Genomic DNA, 16,416 nt, shown 5'->3' with positions numbered 1-16,416 from the left:
GCCAACCCTAAACAAATCATCACAGCTAAAACTTTGTCAAGCTGGGACTTAAAAACCTCTTGGGACTGAGATTTCACCACTTCTTTAGGTAACACATTTCAATGCTTCACCAACGTTCTGGTGGAATAGTTTTTCCTCACATTCAACCTACACATCCCTTTCTCTAACTTGAGACCATTGCTTCTTGCTCTGCCATCCATCACTACTGAGAACAACCTCTCTCTATCCTCTTTAGAGTCCCCCTTCAGGAAGTTGAAGGTTGCTATCAAATTGCCCATCACTCTTTCCTTCTGCAAACTAAATAAACCCAAATTCCGCATAGGACATGTGCTCCAGCTCCTTAATCATTTTCGTTGCCCTCCACTGTACTCTCTCCAGTGCATCCACATCCTTTCTATACTGGGGGCCCCAGAACTGGATGCAATACTCTAGATGTGGCCTTGCCAGTGCCAAATAGAGGGGTATAATAACTTCTCCAGATCTGCTGGAAATGCTCCTCCTAATGCACCTCAATATGCCATTAGCATTCTTGACTACAAGGGAACACTGTTGACTCATATCCAGCTTCTCATCCACTGTAACCTTTTCTGCTGCACTGCTACTTAGCCAGTCAGTCCCCAGCCTGTACCAGTGTTAGGGATTCTGTGATCCCGAATGCAGGACTCTGAACGTGTCCTTGTTGAACCTTATCAGATTTCTTTTGGCCCAATCCTCCAATTTATCTAGGTCACTCAGGACCCTATCCCTAGCCTCCAATGTATCTACCTGCCCCCCTAATTCAGTGTCATCTGCAAATTTGATGAGGGTACAATCCATTTCCTCATCAAGGTTATTAGTAAAGATGTTGAACAATACCAGTCTAGAACCCATCCTTGGGGCACTCCCTTTGGAATTGATCACCAACCAGAAACAGAGCCACTGATCACTATCCATCAGCCTGATCATCTAGCCAGCTTTCTATCCACCTTACGGTCCATGCATCCAATCCATACTTCCTTAACTTGCAGTCAAGAATATTGTGGGAGACTTTATCAAAGGCTTTGCTAAAGTCAAGGAATATCAGATCCCACTGACTTCCCCATGTCCACAGAGCCAGTTACCTCATCATAGAAGCAAATCAGATTGGTCAGGCATGACTTGACCTGGGTGAATCCAGGTTGACTATTCCTGATCACTTTCCCTCTTACAAGTACTTCATAATAGATTCCTTGAGGATACCCTCCGTGATTTTTCCAGGGACTGGGGTAAGGCTGACTTGTCTATAGTTCCTTAGATTGTCCTTTCTTTTTTTTAAAGATGGGAAGTATCTGCCTTTTTTCCAATCATCTGGGACCTCTCCTGATCTACAAGAATTTTCAAAGATAATGGCCAAAGGCTCTGAAATGACAATTCCTTTAGTATCCTTGGATTTACAATATGGACTCTTGGATTAGTATATGTTTAGCTTTTCAAAATAGCTCTTAACCTATTCTTTCCCCACTGAGGGCTGCCCACCTCCTTCCCATAACGCATTGCCTAGTTCAGTGCTCTGGGAGCTGACCTTCTCCTTGAAAACAGAGTTAAAAAGGCTTGAGTATTTCAGCTTTTCCCTCATCATCTGGTTACCTCCCTCGTCTGGTAAGGGCCCCACACTCTCCCTGATCCCCCTCTTATTGTTAATATGCCTGTAGAAACCTCTCATTATCCTTCACATTCCTTGTTCACTGCAGTTCCAGTTGTGCTTTTGCCTTCCTTATTACTCCCCTACATCCTCAAGCAATCTATACTCCCCCTTAGTCATCCATCCAGGTTTCCACGTCTTGCACACATCCTTTTTCCATTTAAGCTCACCGAGGATTTCTCTGTTAAGCCAAGCTGGTTGCCTGCCATATTTGCTTTTCTTACTGAGCATCAGGATGGTTTGTTCCTGTGCCTTTAATAAGGCTTCTTTAAAATACTTCCAGTTCTCCTTTCCCCTTCATATTAACTTCCCAGGGGATCCTGCCATCAGTTCTCTGAGAGAGTCAGTCTCCTCTCCTGAAATTGAGTGTGTTTTACTTCTCACCTTTCTTCCTTTTGTCAGGATTCTGAAATCTACCATTTCATGATCACTGCAGCCCAGGTTGCCACCCAGGTAATGTTGTACAACGGAGTGGCCAGCAGGGTTCCAGACTGTTAGCTGGTGGCCGGGTAATGTGCGGTGAGGTATTCCCCTGGGTCCTAAACAACCCAGTTTTTTTACTGCTGGAGCAGGGAGCTCCTAGCATTCTCACAAATGGCCAGGCTGTGGTAACCAAACGGTTAAAGTTCTTTTTATTGTGCCGGCTGTGAGTGACAGAGAGTAACAGCAGTCAGGCTTAGATCTTAACTAGTTACAAGTTTATTTAAGCTACAGTTATAAGCGTGTGGTTACAAAAGGCTGTTGTCTACTTCTTATATGCTAGCAGAGTACAGTTGTTAACAGGTTACGTTACAATTCAATACAAAGATATCTGTTACCATCTAAAACAATGATATCTTAATACAACAACATCTAGTTACACAGCTCTAATTCTTTATCTGTGTACACCAAAAAGGAGACCTTAATGTGGGTGTATCTTACCCTCCTTGTGTCTCTCGATACCAGTGTAGCCAAGCCAGATCGGTCACTCAATTCTGTGGAAAGACGAATACGAGGTTGGGCGTCCCCAGCTGCGGACCTCGGAAGGCAATCACCTGACCCGACCAGCAGGTAGTTGGGTGGAATGCACTCAGAGTCAGAGTGCTGCTGGGCCCATCTTTATACCCCTTAGGTCATGTATTCTCTTTCTTATCTGTGGTGCCAGATCTTACTGGTCTGTCTTTTGTGATGCCAGTTTTTACAAGGGCATTTCTTACTTAATTTGCACTTGTAAGACAGGAGATAAGCAATTTGGGAGTACAGGACATTATTTTGCAGGGGCGGAGATTTCCCTTCTGGGATGGCTGTGTGGGTGCATCAAATCCATCAATGCCAGCTGGGGTAATTTCCTGAGGGCCCCCTGTTAACAGTTAGCCTGCTACCCTCTATCTGTGTTTTCTGTTTCTCAGGGTCACGATGAGCCAGCACATCTGGGCCTCAGTGAGAGACATCAAAGACTGTGCTGTTTAACTGCTGTTCAGTGCCCTGTGTGCTGTGAGGCACCTTAGAGGGGAGGCAAAAGCTGGTCTGTAGTGGGGAGATTTTGTCTGGCTACACAGACAGAGACCAACAGCCCCTTCAGGGGGTCGCCACAGGATTCCAGCAACAGGCTGACCTCCTCCTGAGGCCCCCTCATTCTAAGGTTCTAGTCATGGACAAGTCTTGATATGTGGGGGACCCTCTCTGGCAAGTGGCTGGGATGTCCTGTGTTCTCTTTGGGAAATATGGACACCCTAAGCATGGAAATATGAGGTACTCAAATGACAACTCCCATGAGGCATCACTGCCACTTTTCCAAAGGGAAATATTTTAGTTTTCACATAAACTGTGTTGATTCTTCATTTTTTTGCTGAAAAAAAATTGTTTTCCCTGAGAAGAAAAAACATCCTGCTCTACTCTAGAGATTATTAAATTGACATTTTCCTGACTTCTGCACAAGCGTGCTGAGCAAAGGTTAACTCACAATGCATTTGATTTCCTGCCTTCTCCCTTATAGAGCATAGAATAAGTTTACCCAGTATTTGTAGTCCTGCCAGTACTCATTAAATGAGCTGTATATGCTTTATTTGAAGCCTTAACAAAGCGGTAAGGTGCAGGCAGTCTAAAGCTATGAATGCCTGAGACTAAATGTAAATATTTTTTATCAGGGTTTTAATTTAAAATGGCGTTTTTCACCTTCTGCCTACACCACAGGATTATTAGTTTGCTTGCCCTCATGTTGGTTACAAGAAGAGAAAACATTTCTGAAGCAATAAGTAAAAATGTGGAGTTTTATTTTTGTTTAATAAGTCAGAAACATGTCTGCTATTTTTGACAGGCTATAACACATATTTCAAACAAACCATGTGCATAAAATCGTTTTCTGAAATACTTCAAAATACCCAGTGTAAACATAGCAACAGAGACGTAGCCACTTTTGTCTGTGTCTTAACAAAACAAAAGCAGTCCTGGAACACTTTAAGGACTATCAAAATAATTTATTAGGTGATGAGCTATTGTGGGACAGACCCACTTCTTCAGATCTGTAGCATTTCCAGGACAGACTGACGGTTATATAGCACAGAGGTCCAAAGCAATGAAATAAAAATTGACAAATCAGATACATGGAACTGAAGGGCGGTGGTGAGCGGGAGAGATACTAATAGTCTTGCCTGAGATAATTACGAATACCAAAGAAAGGGAAAAAGCCTTTGTTATGTGTGACAATTGCTACCTCTACTGAGACTAAGCGTTACTGTACCGAGTTTGAGCATAAACTCCAGTTCCCACATCTCCCTTTGAAATCTGTGAACAGAAAGCCAGCCTGGATGTTCCAGGGGGCCTTCTGTCAACCATGCTGTCACACCATGTCCACAGCAATTAGAGTTCTATGGTTCCTGCCACCAGCCCCTCTTAAAGCTTCAAGGAGCCCAGGAAGCCCCGTGGCAGGAAGCTGAGAGTGTGAAAGCAGTGGGGGCACCATCTGCACTCCCCGCATGGCCTCGCAGCCACTCCTTTGCATTGAACAGTTCCAGATGAAAGACAGCCAGGCATCCTGAGACACTCAGGGGCCCTCAAGGGACCAGCCAGAGAGGTACCCAGAACCAGGGAAACTAAGCGTCAGGCCCCCTCCTGAACTGGGCTGAAAGTGCAAGCCATGTTGGACCTGTGGGGCATGGACACCCTCCTTGATCCCAAGGCCAGGCACCACAATGCCTCCTCTTAAGCCCAGATGGCCACTACCCTTGCAGAACAGGGCCACCCCATCGGCAGCATGGAGCAGGTCTGGGCAAAGATTAAAGAACTTCTCCAGGGCTGTGCCCAGGCCCATGATGCATCCTGGTGCTCCAGGGCAGAACCTGCCACCTGCCCCTACTACAAGGAGATTGATAACATCCTGGAGGGGGGACACATTGCCACCCACATGCCCCATTGACATGGTGCTGGAGGGCCCCTCCCCACAGCCAGAGCCCCTGGAGAAGCAGGCCTCCAAGTATCAACCTCCACCAGATCCAGAGGCAGACAAGGCCTCAGAGAAGAGCGGCAGCCGGGTGATAGTCATGGAGTCAGTCCCCACCAGCCAGGCCACCTTCCGAGAAACATCAGTGCTGGGTGAAGGTCCCTCCAGACACACCCCATGGTATGCAGGTGGGTGTAGACAGGGTGGGACATTACACTGCAGTTCCAGCCCATGGAACCACATGCAACACAGCGTGTGCCACCCTAACCCAGGAGGCAGCTCCGGGCCATGGATGCCAGCCTGCTGCCAGCCTCACAGGAGGTCAGACAAACCACAGGTTCCAGGGGGGCAGCCAGGACCTGCCACACCTGGAAGCTGGCTAGCCACAAGGGCAGCAGCCTGACCCCAGACACACTGAGGAGTGTGGCTCCCAGTACGTGGGCATGCCTGCAGGTAAGAGGCATCACCCACTTCCATGTACAGTGATGTGAGCCACAGCTGTGGGGGGCCCTGGGGAGGGCCAGGCAGCTCCCAGCTCACCCACAATATATGCGGGGACACCTCTGTGGTTGGACACCCCTGTTGGCCACTGGCCCACCGACCAGGGCGGGGGTGTCGCTGTGGTCACCCCAGTCCTGAAGACACTAAGAAGCCCCTGAGTGGCAAGGCCCTTTGAGCAGGCCACACTTGGCTCTGCTCCCACGTCATTCCTGTCCCTTGGCTCAGGGGTGTTGGCTGCTGCTCATGGTGGGCGGGGTAGGGCTTTATGGGCTGTGTTGTGTGAATGACTCAGTGTCTCTCCTCCTCGTCTTCCTTACAGCTGGACCTGCACTGTCTGAGGTCCAAGCCAGCCCCATCCCAGCACTGAAGTGCACCAGCCCCACCCCAGCACTGGAGCAAACCAACCCCAACCCAGCACTGGAGCAAACCAACCCCAACCCAGCACTGGAGCAAACCAACCCCAACCCAGCACTGGAGCAAGCCTTCTGCCAGAGGAGCCTTTGCCGGGTGCAAGAGGACCTCCAGAGGGATCACAATGCAGCCTTCTGTAGGATGACAGAGTGCATGGAGCAGCAGCTGCAAGACAACCAGGAGTGGAGGTCATGGGGCTGGGACCAATGAATGTCCTGCTTTAATGCTGCCACTGGTGTCTGGTGGGACATGGTGGCCCAGCTGACAACAGATGCTGCCCCCGCTACCCCTCCCCACCCCTCCACTGTCACCCCTGCCAACCTGCCTCTGCTAGACATCCCAATGGGCATCATGGCCATCCTGCAATGGCTGAGGGCCATGGCTGCCCCTCACTCACCAGGCCCCACCTGCTTTCCAGGGCCTCCCTGCTCCCCAGTCCCTCCCCTGCCCCGTTCCACAGGCCCTTCCTGTGGCAGCACAGAACCCACCACAACCCCATTGCCTCCATACCTGCCTCTGCTCGCAGCATCAACCCAGCCTGATGGGGTCCCCAACACAACAATGAGAGGGGATCCTGAGGCTGATGCCACTTCCCTGAGGCTGATGCCACTTGGGGTCCCACTCTGACTTGGGTTCACAGCCCCTCACCCCTTCCATCAACTCAGGACCCCACCCCCGTCCCTAGATCCCCATCTGTGTTCTGATGCCCCCACCCCATCCCAAGCCCTCACACACACTGTATGTAGTTCACTGGTTTTGTACTTTGCTTTATTGTATGTAGTTCATTAATACACCATTTCTTTTCCAAATATTTGTGTATGTTTAAGTAAACCAGTTTTTTGAGCACCACACCCTCATCCATGGTTATTGGGCAGGGGACAGAGTAGGGCTGTGGGCCCAAGACCCCCCTGGGGGGGCCCTAGGGAAGGATATTGGGAGCCATGAGAGAAGCTTTCCCTCAGGGCCTTTTTGATCCGCACCCTGTCCAAATAAGCCTGGTGGATCAAAGCTGCGCCCAGCTGCTCGTACCTCTAGTCACTGTCCTCCCCCCACCCTGCGAGGAAGACCCTTCCCCTTCCCCTTCACTATGTTGTGCATGGCGCAACATGCAGCCACAACTTGAGGGAATAGTCTGGTATTTTCTGTTCTGTTTTCAGTTATCATAGTGTCACTATATGGTTAAACCTGTAAAACAAAGTGATTGTGATGCTGGATGGAAGTTTGCTTTATTAGTTGGTATTCTCAAGGCTGATTACTTGATTGAACAATCCTCTTCAAGAGCACTTTGGCTGTGTACATTTTATTTGCCTTTTCTCTTTTTTATAAAGAAATATATTTTCTATTTGCTTGCAAGTTACTAATCTGGATTGCATGTTATCTAAATATTTGACCACATGAAATATACGTAAAATAGTCAACTACCCCATTCTCTGAGATTTGAAATAGCTATAGCTTGGTGAAATAGGTAAGCAGCCTGCAGAAAAACAAACTGCGAGTTACCAAAATGATAAAGGGAGACCTCAATGTAGACACTGCCCCTGCTCATGCTTTCATGTGTGTCAGTTTCCACAGAACAAGAAAAAAAGCATTGGGTGTTTGCTAGTGGAAAAACCAACAGCAGAACTAATGAATGGTTCAACCATCCAGGACAATATAATTCCATGCATCAGCTGAATAAAGAGCAGATTGAACAAAGCTTTTTGCCAGATGGAACTAATAAAAACATGCATATTGCAACAGAATTGTGAGGCTGGAGAAATGAAGGGGTTTTTATGTGTAGGAAACATGAAATAAGCCAAAATTACACATTTTGACTAAAATAAACTTCTGATTTCATTAAATAACTGAAACATTGTCCCCCTTCAGAGCAGCCTGGAAATACAACAATTATTCTTAGAAAGTTCCCTCTGAACTCTGTGTCACAAACTTGAGAAACAATGTGATAAAATTAGAACCCGGGAAGAGAATAAATTAACCTTATGCAAATGACAAACCAAACGCTGCAAAGCAGAACAATTCCAGACCCATGAGCCAGGGGAACAAATTCAGTTTGAAGTCTAGAGGATAGACCCCCAGTGTTCACCCGCACCCCTGGCTAGGGCAAGGCAAGAGACTGAAATACCTGAAGAGTCTGTCTCCCATGGCCCTTAGAAGGCAGGCCAGAAGGGAGAAAAATACTTTTTCCTTTTAGAAGCAGTTCTCTTGTTCACTAAAAACCCTGGGAAATATTATGCCTGAGAGAACCTTTAACAAAGCATCCAGGACAAAGGGCATGACGTATACAAAAGTATTGAACCAAACTTGAAGCACAAAAACAGCTGAGAAAATCATCCAGCCAAGCAATAATCTTATCCGTGTGCTGTTACTCCAAGACTTTTCCCCCTTTGGTGTTTCCTTGCTTTCCCTCTCCTCTCACTCTGTCTGGATCTCTGCCTATTACTGCTGCCCCAGTAGTGCCTGTGTACCTCACTTTTTCAGTTCCACCTCCCATGAAAGTCTCTTCCACTCCTTCCTCTTCTCTGACTTTTACCACAGAATTTCCCATCCATGCAGCATCCCCAGGGCCCAGCTCTCTGGAACATGTGGTACCTTGATGCCTGGCTCACCGCATAGATCTTGCTAGACGTCTGTCCACTTATTTGGTCTCCTCATCCAGTCCCCAACCCCTGTTTATTTCAGGATCCAATTCAGAGTGCCACTTGTTTTGAAAAATGCCCAGATTTGCTCCAACTTATTGCATGGGTCTGACTTCTAATTCTCCTTTTGCAATTCACTTTCTTGGCTCACATGATGCTTCAAAGCAGGGCATGGAGCCTTTTTATTTCATACCTGAGTGAGAGAAACTAACCTGGAAATGAGGGTTTGGGTGAGTCCAAACCAGGACTCTGCAACTTGCAGTTCCAGAGCTGCATGCAGCTCTTTAAGGGCTTCTTTATGGCTCCTGCTATAATTACAAAGTTAAAAAAAAAACACTCCTGAATATTTTCGATAAACAGTGAATGTCCGAAAGCCCATAAGTAGCAAGCAATATGTGACCTCAAAACATTGGATAACTCTGCCTAGCGTTCTCCAGAAAGAGGGAAGATTCAGGAGTTAAAGTCAGAAAGAGAGTGGTACAAATACACATGTAAAGTCTGAGGAAATAGAATATGTAAAAAGTTTGTGAAGGTCCTGCAGTAAACAGGTATTGCATTACAAATCATTATGCGTGCGCTGTTCTTAACATAGTGGTTACAAAAGGTATGGCTCGATGTTATTTATTAAGGATCTTCTCATATTCACATGCATTGCAGCCTGAATTATTGACAGGTATCAGAGGGTCAGCTGTGTTACTCTGCAGCTGCAAAAACAAGAAGTCCTGCAGCATCTCATAGACTAATAGATATTGTGGAGCATAAGCTTCCATGATCAAAGACCCAGAAGGTGCCACAGGACTTCATGTTGTTTTTGAATTATTGTTTTTCTTTTTTACTGTATCGGAAAAAACGGTTCTTCTTGCTATTTTGGTTACCAACCCCTGGTCCAAACCTTTCAGGCATGTTGACATGAAAAGTACAGAATACTGCCATCTAGGGCTCACAAACTGCAGCGTGAAAATAAATCCCTCAAACTGCAACTGTATTCTATGCTAAATGCGCTGAAAACTTGCAACCACTGCCATGCTCACAGCTCAGCTACTGGTGAACAGCAGACTGAAGCAACACCAAAACACTATCAAAGTTTATTCATTCCAGTGCTAGAGAAGGTGGAGTTTGGTAATTGCTATTGCAGAAGTAGAACTCAAAGATGGTTTTAATGTCGTTATTTTTTTAATATTTACTGGAAAAAGATGAGGCATGACTGTGTAACCAAAAATATTAGGTGTGTATAAATTTCTTTAGGTGACTAGTATCCCGGATGGGGTCAATTTTCTTTTGAATACACAATAGGCAATTGGAACTTCCAGATAATGGCTAATTTAAAAAAAAATAAGGAGAAAATAGATGCTATGCCTCTAACTCTTATTAGTTGTCCACAGAGATGTGGGACACATTTCCTAGGTGGGGTCACATTTCTGCTTAATAGTACTGTAAACAGGTCATTCTGATGTGAGCTTTTTTTGACACACAGTGGAAGCCTGAAAACCATATGTTCTTTGAAACAAGCCATTGTGACCAAGCTTAGTTTAGAAAATCTATTTCTCATGTGCTCTGTGTCAGAACTGATCTAGTTCCAGTTTGACAAGTTTGTTTAGACAATTAACTATGTGCATGTGTGAGTCCATGAGTTCACATTAAGCATAAGATTGCCAGGTGTCTGGTTTTCAACCCGCATGCCCAGTTGAAGGGTGGTTCCAGTCAGCATCACTATCAGGCCATTGAAAGTCTGGTTGGTCGCACAATGAGGCTAAGGGAGGTTCCTTGTCCCCTCCTGCTCCTATGTGTATGGGCAGCAGTGGTCTAACACTATATCTGCAGCTACCCTTGGCTAGGAACTGTGAACTATGGAAGCTGCAGGGGCAACACCTGTTGATGGGATAGCACACAGAGTCATCTGACCACACCTCCACCTAGGAGCTGGAAAAAGGATATACTGCTGCTTCTGGGATAACCCAGCTTTTACTGCATGGTTCTAGAAAGCAAGGAAATAACTATTATCTTTGTGAAACGAGCTGTCTACCTCTTTTTTCCAGATTCCCCCAAGGAGTGAGAAATAATTTCAAGCAGAACAGGGCAGAGTTACTTTAAAAATTGCAGCTGTTGCATGAAGTGGGATGGAGGATACTTAAGGGATAGCCCCTCAGAGGACAGGGAAATCATTAATGCACAAATGAGTGAGATAGCCTGATGCACAAGATTTCTGTATGTTTTCCAATAAACTGATTACTTCTGATAATTAGTTTGTCTAAGATTATTTCTCAGTGGAATAACGGGTTGATCAAATCATACTAACTGTTATTTGGCTAAGAGTAACCTTCACTAACACACGCACAGTAATCTGGAATTTTTTTAAACTGGTCGTATCATCTATTGAGAACAGATTTCCAGGGAAGGTTGAGAGCCCAGCCAAACACTGAGCCCTGCAGGGTTTTGAGGCTGGTATTTGATGGTGAAGTTTTCCTAGCAGAAGTTCTTGGGAAGCAGCAGGAGTTTGTGTGCTACTTCATCCACAGTAGGGCTCCTTTTAGGCAGGGTAACCCTGAATGCAGCATTTTTGTCCAGTTTTTTATTCTAAAAACAGTATAAGAATGCTGTTAGCGGTGAGTGACTCTTCTGCCTGTTCATATAGGGTGGAGGACCTGAGCAGCAAGTAGGTTTGTGGAGAGCAAGATTTCTTCTCCGCAAGAGCATATGGGCAACATGTCCTTCTTCTTCCAAGAGGGTCTGGTATTCATCACTGAAAGGTTTAAGTCACACAGCTACAGGCATGCTCTGTGTCTCCATCTCAATAAGTACATGTTGTACACAGACCTTAAATAGGGATGTAAATACATTAGGCCAAATTTATCCAAAGCCAAAGCAGAGCTGGGATCTGGGGCACATACAGGCAGTTTGCTACTGGTCTTATAAACCAGGACACTGGCCCAGCAGCCGATCAAGCACTGCAATGAATCAGGCAGCTCCTGGGCAGGGAAGCTGGACCTATTAGTTGACTAGGAGCTAAGTTAGAAGGGAAGCAGGCAAGTAACTGGTTCTAGTTTGTCTGTCCCCCGACAGTTGCCCTTGCGGCTGACAGCCAGCAAGGTGCTAGGGGGAGGGTGGGGGCATGGCTTTGCACCCCCAGCAGGGGTGGGGCCTCAGGCAAAGGTGCAGGGCCTTGGGCAGTCAGCTTTTAGCTCCATCCAGACCACAATACTCTCCCCGCTCACACCTCCCAGCCCTCAGACCCACATGGAGTGGTGCTCCGGTGGCAATTCAAAGGGGCCCAGGGCTCTGGCCACCACCCCTGCCACAGTAGCATTGTTAGTGGCCCAGAGATCTGGGCCCCTTTGAATCTCCAGGTCCCAGGGCAATTGCCCCTTTTGCTTCTCTCCGCCTTCCACTGCCCAGTTGGCAGACCTGACATTTACCTATCCCAGCAGCTTGTTTCAAAGCAGGTCAGCTCTTAGCACCCTGCATGCCTGGTGGCATTGCCCATAATGGCACAATAATCATGTATTCTTATTTGTTTATGTTAGTGTTTTGGTTCTCAAGTTAAATAATAAAAGGAGTATTGATGGAGGATTTGTATATTTAAATTATATAGCAGGCGAAGTATAATTATCTGTATCTGCTGACTTCAGAACTTCTTTTGTTTTACAATTATAACTACTCCCTCAGCAATAAAAATGCCTGTGTTCTGAAATCATACATTTCTATTTAGACAACATAGGGAACACAGACATAACCAAACAGGAAAGGAGTTGTGGGCATAAGAACTGGTAAGAGAGTTGGGGTCAGCACACGGACACATGGGTGGCTTATTACAATTGCCCTGTGTAGCAATCACAACAAGGGGATGAGCCTTCTGTTCCAGGACATATCCCTCGGAGTTGACTGATTGGCTTCACAGGCGCTGCCTACCACCTGGATTTTAGGATGCCTGGGAGGGAAGGGTATGGAACTTGGTGAAGAGTGCAGGTGATTTATCATAGAGTTCCAGGTGAGGGGGAACTCTGTGCTCCAGTTGCTTGTTCTGCACCTCTAACAGGTGCCTTATCAAAGCTGTTTCTTCCCCCCCAAGCCACAACATCTCATCCCGTGTCTTATGCTCATGGTCCCTGCGTGCTTTCAGCCGAGCTCTATGAGCGTGCGTAGATTGCAGATCAAACATTTCATCCTGGCTAGGTCTACACTACAGGCAGCCCTGTCTGTGTGCTTCTGGCTGTCCATTTTGTCTTGAACGTGTCCGGGCAGTCTGGCCACTGTCTGTCAACAGAGAGGATCGGAAGAGTGATCAGCTTGGCAATTTGGCTGCAATCTTTTCACAGACGTTTTATCTGAAGATGTCTTCCAACAGAATCTTCTGTCAACAGATCATTCTAATCCAGACATAGCCCCTGGGAATATATGGGACAATTGGTTTAAATCCCTGCTCCAAATCAGGAACCTGAACACAGATCTCCTGTATCCACATGTGAATGAGCTAACTGCCAGGCAGTTGGCTAGTCTGCGTTGTCTTTGTCTTTTTCTCTCCAGAAATGCCATTTTCAACCTGAAAAGTCTTTTTGGATGAAAGTCTAATTAAAACTGACTCTTCCCCATGAACTGTTTTTTGTCAAATCAGCACTTTGTATAGTCAAGCATAATACAAAACTAACCGAGCTCATGTTAAAAATAACCTCCTCAGAAGTTGTAAGAGCCTGAGTCATTTTTCCTGTGTTGGCTACACTGCAGTGCATAGGCAAATTTTGCACCAGTCTGCAGTAAATCTAAGTGGTTCCATCAATCTCTGTTATATAATGATGCAGATTAACGAGGAAGAAAACTATTAAACTCCCACACACAAAAAAGCATGAATGCGTTAGCTATTCAGATCACATACCTTGTTGGCTTCATATCAGCTAGTCCTTTGCCCTGCAAGCTGCTAGCGTTGACTGGAGCAATTTTATTAGATTCAGCCTGAAGCTGTGAAGCTGAATAAATAAACTAAGGGTGAAACATTTAACTAATCTGGCTCATGATTTGTGTGTTACCATCCCTGCCAACTGCTAGACTGTTCAATAGCCAATATGGAAGGGAGAGGGCAGGCAGGGAGCTAAGCACATTTTATTATTATAGAATACCATGCAGTTCTTCCTGGGACCCTCATGTCATACTCACGTAAGTCAATGTCAAAACTCTCATTGACTTCCTTGATATAGGATCAGATCCTGAACTGCTCTGTATCAAAACATCTTTGATGTGGCTTAAATCAGGGGAGGGCTGTAATTGGCCCATGAGCCAGATGCAGTTCACCAGGGTTAACCCCTGGAGGGCTGCCAGATGCTGCATTTACCTAAGCATCTTCAGATACGGCTGCTCACAGCTCCCATTGGCTGTGGTTCACAGCTCCCAGCTAATGGGAGCTGTGGGCAGCAGTGGCCTGGCCACCATCATTTCTCTCAGCTCCCATTAGCAGGAAGAGTGAACTGCAGCTAACAAGGGTTGCAAGCGGCTGTGCCTGTAGATGCTCAGATAAACAGACCATCACATGGCCTTACAGGAGCTAACCCTGGTGCACCTCATCCAGCCCACAGATCACCTATTGCCCACACCTATTCTAGATGCTTGCAAATTGATTGCGATCCGTTATCTTTCGAAGTACAGGTCTAGGTACGTCCACACATTTTGAACTTTGAGTGAATTTTGTTGTATTTCTAAAATCAGATCTGGGATATATTCCAGCTACTAGGCATGGTCTTTACAAAGAATCATGCCTGATTTCTGGGGGAATAAATCAGTGGGGAAAGCGTGATACCCAGCAGTGCTAACTCTATGCTCTTTACAGCTGTGTGGGCTAGTTCCAAGACTTCTCAAGAGATCTACCTGGGTCCCAACACTCAGAGCCATTCCAGCTGTGAATTTTCTGACAGATGTGCTCATTTGTTTATTATTTCTTCACATATTTTACACGTGTCCAGCGCCTCCCCCTTAAGTGTTAGAGAGCGCATAAGGGTGGTAATTTGCTGCAGTATGTAAAAAAGCTTTCTAAAAGAATGATACATTTTAAAGAACAATAGAAAATGAATAGTACTACCACTGCAGCTTTTGGTGGATAATATCCAGAAATCCCTATATGTCCAAAGTCTCTGAGGGATTTATTTTTACGTGACTAAGACTCTGTTTCATGTAAAAACTCAGACAGCAATTCCAGCTGAGCCTGTCCCCTTTTTTCATGCCCAAAGAAGGTTGATTTCTTTCTCCTCCACTCTCTGGCTTTGCTGATGCTGATATATATATTACCCACCTTCTCCAGTCCATGCAAAACAGCCTAAGACCTCCACTTTCTTATCCATCTCATCTATGTCTTTGAATCCCTCCTTTGACTTCCCTTCATCCACTGAATCAAGTTCTTCTCTTCACTTCGTGAATGCACACAATTCTACCCTCACTAATGATCTATCTTTGTCTCTGATCCTGTTGTCTCTATGCTCACTCTGCAAAGGAGAGGCATAACTCAATGATTACCTGTTCTGTTCACTCCATCTGTGCCTTCTGGTATTGGCTTCTGTCAGCACACAGGATGCTGGAGCTGGATGGACCTTTGGTCTGACCCAGTATGGCTGTTCTTATAAATGACACCAATACCCAATTTGCACATCTCCTAAAACCATCTTTGCACTTTCTTTAATATCACTGCCTGAGCCTGCAAATCCTCTCCCCTTAATACCCACTACTACTATGATGCCTACCTGAAACAGCCAATTGACAATGCCTGGGATGAGGGATAGTTAGGAACTGAGCTTCATTTAACAAACAAAACAATCTCAGAGGTGTAGTAAGTTTGGTCTGTAGCTTCACAAAATAACAAGCAGTCCTGTGGCACAATGAAAACCATGAAATGAACTAGAAGATTGCCATTAAAATCTCTGATAATCTCTTTGCCTACACTTCATACATTTCTTGGCCTTTGTAGATTGTAAGCCCTTCAGGGCAGCAGTAAGTACACAGCCATCCACACTTTGGCACGCATATACTCTGATGATAGGCCCTCATATAAGACTGTAGCTGCATAAATTATACACATTACCTCAAACGTACTGGGAGCCACCTAACGAAGAGAGGGGAAAGCATCTTCTCAGGCAGGCTTGCTAACCTATTGAGAAGGACTTCAAATTAGGTCCTCTGGGGGATGGGGACCCTGATAAGGGGAAGTGGAATACCAGGAAGAAACACAAGGAAGGGGGTGCAATAGACGGAGTTTCCTGATTCATACTAAGAAAGTAGGTGAATCGGGTAGTTATCTTAGGTGCCTGTACACAAACCAGAGGGGTTGACAGAATTGCAGGGCCCTTGGGCAAGGTTGGGGGCATCTGTATCTGTTATCCTGGAAGGGGCAGGTCCCTTGGGCAGAATGGCCTGAGGCAGATCATCCTCAGCATAGCTGGGACCATTCCACAGTGTGTGCCCTCCCCTTGCCCCTCCCAGCTAGCCCTTAGAGCCACCCAGAGCATTCCATGCAGGGCTCCAACAGTGATTTAAAGACCTGGGTTCTGGTCCCTGCTGCTGTCACAGTGGCAGCCAGGAGCTGCTGGCCCTTTTGAGTTGCTGGACCCTGGGGCAACTGCCCCCTTTGCCCCTCTTCTCCTGTTGACTGGCCTGACATGAACACAAAAAGCTTTGGGAAACAAACAGGAAGAACTGAAAGCCCTGGCTCAGACAAGAAACTATTATATGGTTGAATAACAGAGAAGTAGAGGCGTAATTGACATGACTGGTGTACTGTCATGAGTGGGTATAAACTGTTTGGGATGGACAGTGGGGGA

The sequence above is a fragment of the Carettochelys insculpta genome, chromosome 1, assembly GCF_033958435.1.
Source record: "Carettochelys insculpta isolate YL-2023 chromosome 1, ASM3395843v1, whole genome shotgun sequence".
NCBI lineage: Eukaryota > Metazoa > Chordata > Testudines > Carettochelyidae > Carettochelys > Carettochelys insculpta.
Note: the sequence above shows the minus strand (reverse complement) of the source record.